The 5065-nt window shown below is 37.4% G+C and overlaps 1 pseudogene; it reads right to left on the reverse strand.

The window, feature by feature from the left end:
* Window positions 1-539: 539 nt before the first annotated feature.
* On the reverse strand, window positions 540-4664 carry LOC110340647 (annotated as a pseudogene).
* Between the last annotated feature and the right edge of the window lie 401 nt (window positions 4665-5065).

Here is a 5065-nt window from a genome sequence, read left to right on the forward strand (position 1 = left end):
TGAAATGAAAATGGCAGAATTATCAGTCTGAAGATGCACCATTTTTTATAAAAGGAACCACTACTCTTTTGAGGACAATCAGTGATATCACTGCAAAGTTCAGATTGTCCAATAGACCTGCAAAACCAGTGTTAGTGGGCCATGTTCCAACAAGTTTCTAGTTTCAAGGGGGTTATGTCTATGTTGATGGTACAGGGGGAGGAGGGTATAAAAATGAATTTAGATTTTTCCCACACAAGGCATTTTGTGCCATGGTGGCCACATATGTCAACACCTGGATGTCTCCCCAGACAGCCAAGAAGAATCTTTCTAAATTGTCAGGAAAGATGTTTTCCATCAACTGTCATCAATTCAGCTTTGGATACATTTTGTTAGTGACACATGTTCCTTACCCCACAAAACAATGAAGTGTTCTGTGTGCTAATAACATAGTTTAAAAAGGTAAAACAAAATTCTGCATTTTAATAAAACTTAATAAAAAGTAGCATTTTAAACTTTACAGTTACCAGAAGTACAAAGTTATCAAATATGCGCACATTTCACTTGGTATCTCTAGCACCTTCAGCTTTTTGTGCCTGGTGTGTTCTGGCATCTCCATTTTTCTTCAGGATTATTCACATCCTTGCCAACATCAACTTTCCCAGTCTTCCCCTTTGGTAACTTCTCTCCCTTCTTTGCAGAGTCATTTTAGGCGTGGGCTATGGCTTTGGAGGAGCAGGTTTAGCAGACAACCTTTTAGATCTTCTCTGTGGGTCGTCCTTCACATTAACTTTATCTCCTTTAATATCCCCCTCAGCCTTTCTTTGGGCATGGCAGCGACAGGGGACATTGGTGCAGAATGCAGGGATGCAGTGGTGTTTGGGTTAGGTCCATCCGGGGGTCTTTCTTGCTGCTTTCTTCACACTGCTCCATGTTTCTACTTTATTTTTGTCATTCACTCTTTTATTATTTACTTTTAACTTTACAACAATTTCATAAACATATACAATGAATTTTTATATTATTCTCATTCCATTACTTTCTCTTGCCCCCCTCACTTTTCAATTAAAACCTTCTTTTCGACTAGCCCTCCTCCTTTACTTGTCTGTATGTGATCCACAGAGTTTATAATTAGGACTGTTTTCATGATCATGGATGGATGAATGTTGCTTGTTAAATTTGTTTTCTCACTTATAGACTAGATGATCTGGGGATTTGTGAGGTGCCTTTTAATATTTTTAAAACATATTTTGTTTATTAATCTCCAGTCAGATACATAGTTGACAAAAATGTTCTCCCATTCTGTAGGCTGGCTTTGATTATTTCCTTCATTGTGCAGAATTCAGTTCATACAATTCTGTCAACTGTTGCTGTTATTTCCTGAGCAATTGGAACTTGTCCTGTTCAGACAATACATGTTTTGAAAAATCTTTCTGCACATTTTAATAGGCATTTTCTTTTCATGCCATTATAATCAGTACCTACTTATTTACTTATTTTTTTTCTTTTGTGACAGAGTCCCATTATGTTGACCAGGGTGGTGACATACTCTTTGGGTGAAACAAATCTCTGCCTCAGCCTTCTGAGCTCCACGTGGCTACCTAACCTAGCTATTATAAATATCACCCCCCAAAAGTGTTCAAATGTCAGTGTTTATGAAGAATCTGCTAATAAAAATAAAAACGTACACTTCTGAATAACAAGAGTGTTATGCATGTGTTTGAATAACAAACATTTTGTGTGTATGTTAATTGATTTTGAGCATACAGGGAGTAGGAGTAATATTCAGAAAATTTCAATTAAGATCCTGACTATGAAGAGAAATATGTGTTAGGAATTATTTAGAGTAATTAATAATTAAATAAAAGATCTCAATGAAAAAAATATCATCCTTGATATCATCTAGTAGATTTGCTATATCCAGTTATTAATGCAAAGAGTTTATGAGTAATTTTACATTTTTTGAATAGATGACATCTACAAACTATGAGTGTTATTTCTTCTTTCTAATCCCATCCCCTTAAAAAGACAACATTTTTGTTACTGCATTGGTCAGACTTCCAGTGTTAAGATGATTAGAAGTTATGATAGCAGGTGTCTTTCCCAATATCACAGGAGAAGATTGCCCAGGCACAATTAGATTACAATGTTCTTTTCTATCCTAGCCATCTTTGGGTTTTAATATGAATATTGAGTTTTGGCAAATGCACTCTCAGCAGATTTTAAGTCTCTTTTTCCTTTGTTCTTTCTCTATGGGAATTACATTGCCTTCGCTTTTAATATGCACCACCCACGGATTCTTGAGTCATCCCCACTTTGTCTAGATGTACTATTATTCCTTTTGTATATAACTAGGTTTTAATTATTATTACTTTATATTTGCATCAACGTTCATGATAGAAATTGATCTATAATTTCCCTTTCTCGATTGTCTTATTAGGTTTTAATGCCAATGACATTCTGAAGGGAGAAAAAAAGGACGTCAAATAAATATCTTCTCTGTCAATTATTTGTGATACTGTGTGTAATATTCATCTTATTTCTCCCCTAGATTTTAGATATAAATTAGAAATGAGTTACTCTGAGGTGTAGGGCTTTCACTATTGAAATTTCTTTTACATTAAATTTCTGACAGCCATCAGAATTGTTACCTTTTCTACTTTCTATAAAATTTAGTAAGGGTTTATAGTCTATACACTGAATGCATATTATTTTTGAAATCAAACATTTTTTGGCTTTTCGAGAGATTATCTTTTTGTTTGTTTGTTTGTTTGCAGTACTGCCCTAGTTTACAGTCCATCTGCTGGTGCTTTGTGGTCCATCCTTTGGTGCTTAGTATATCGAGCCACAGGTTAATTAATTAATTTCATTACTCTTTATACAAAATACACAAAACAACAAGTCCAATGCAGCCTCTCTGGTTGTAGGTTCAATCTCTGTGAGGCCCTGTGAGACCAGGTTAGGTGATCCTGTTTGTTCCTTTGTGATATCCTTGACCCCTCTGGCCCATAGAATCCTTTATCTCCCTCTTCTGCAGGATTCCTTGAGCTTTGCCTAATATTTGCCTTCAGGTCTGCATTTGTTTCCATCTATTGCTATATGAAGTCTTTCTGATGACAATTCAGATAGGCACTAGTCTATGAACAGGATAATACTGTTAGGCATCATTATATTAATATTTTTTCTTCAGTTGTGTTTGGTTCTATCCCAGATCTCTGGGTCATTCACCCTGTGAATCCTGATACCCAAGCTGTGTCAGGGATGAGTTACTGTCCTGGCATGGATTTTATGCTAGACCAGTCTTGGTTGGCTACTCCCTAAATCTCTAGGCTACTCTCTTATCACAGTACATCACAAAAGTAGGACAGACTGTAGGTTCAAGATTTCGTAACTGGGTTGGTTTCCCAGTTCGTCTGCTTGAAGCCTTGCCTGACCACAGAAGATGGCCAGTTCAGGCTACATGTCTCCTATTGCTAGGAGTCTTAGCTGGGGTGTTCCTTGTAGATTCACTTTTTGCAGGTATTTACTTGACCCAGAAATGCCACCAACTTTCCGGTAGTCTCATTCTGTAGTAAGCCTAATCACTCATGTTTTAAAGTCCTTTTAATTTGTTGTAATACCGGGCACTTTGTGGTCAAGATTTGCCTTACCTCCTACTCGTATTTTCACACAGTTTTCATTGGCATACTTATTGGAAATACCATTAAATGAGTTTATGGGAGAAAAATGAAACCTGAGATCCTTCAGCCTTAATGGAGGCTATTTTAATAAATAGGAGTCTATTGAGGTAAATCTTTGTCCTTAAAGGCCCATGTTTACTCATCTGTGCATTGCTTTCCCCATCATCTTCATAATATTGTTTTTCAATTAACTTATTCCAGGCACAGTATTGAAGACCGGAACATTGTGGCATTTACAAAACATCTTCTAGCCATGGAGATTCTGAGCTAAAGGCAAATGAGAAGCAGATTTGGGGAATCCTTCTGCTTCATTGTTGTCTAAAATATGCATTTCCTTTTGTGTGTGTGTTTGATTTTAGAGACAGGGTTTCTCTGTACAGCTTTAGAGTCTTTCCTAGACCAGGTTGGACTCGAACTCATAGAGATCGACTTGCCTCTGCCTCCCTAGTGCTTGAATTAAAGACTTGTGTCACCACCACCCTGCAGGATATAAATTTCTGAAGACAAAAGGTGGACAAATTCTCCTTATAATTGAGTCCTAGACAGATCAGGAATCTCTGAAGTTCCAATGTTCCAGCCCACTTATACCAAAGAAAACAAACTAAAAGTAAAGGGAGATGAAATGAAAAGATGGAGATAAAGATTTTAGGCTCATTGTAAACACTGATATGAGCCTTGGGTTAAAACAGGAAGATTGAGCAAGAGGCTGAGAGGAGCAGGAGGTAGGAGGAGCAGGGGTTGAAAGGAGCAGAGGGTGAAAGGAACAGGGGTGAGAGATACTGAGGGTGAGAGATGCAGGTGTGAGAGGAGCGGGGTGAGCAGAGCAGGGGTGAGATGGATGTGCAGTTGAGGAATCTGTAAACTTATATGTGGTTGGTCATTATCACCATTTTTATTTTCAAGGTTAGCCCCTGAGAAGTACCCATCACTGGGTGTAACAAGCTGATTCTCTCCAGACAATTTTTCCTGCTTCGGGGTGCTCTCATTCTGGGGTGATTTGTCCATGTGCTATTCTCTTTCTGAAATGTAAGGTAACTGGAGGTTTAGAATAAAGACTAAAGATCTTTTGGGGTCTGGAGTCAGACACTAAATGTTGACAGTAAAATATTTCAATTGCTTTTACATTTGTTTCTTCAATCTTGGACAAAGGAATGCACAGATTAGATATTACTGGTTTTTAGACACTCCTTGAAATTTTAATGTTCTTCTCTGTGACTGAAGAAATGGCTCAATAGTTAAGAGCTCTCATTGCTCTTGCACAGGTCAGCTAACCATGTCTGTAATTCCTATTCCAAGGTAGCCAATGTCTTTTTCTGGCCTCCTGGGGCAACACAGGCACATGTACTTTGACATACATGCAAGCAAGTTACTTATACACATAAAATAAAAGTAATTAAAATGCATTT

The sequence above is a fragment of the Mesocricetus auratus genome, unplaced genomic scaffold (assembly GCF_017639785.1).
Source record: "Mesocricetus auratus isolate SY011 unplaced genomic scaffold, BCM_Maur_2.0 Super-Scaffold_100004, whole genome shotgun sequence".
NCBI lineage: Eukaryota > Metazoa > Chordata > Mammalia > Rodentia > Cricetidae > Mesocricetus > Mesocricetus auratus.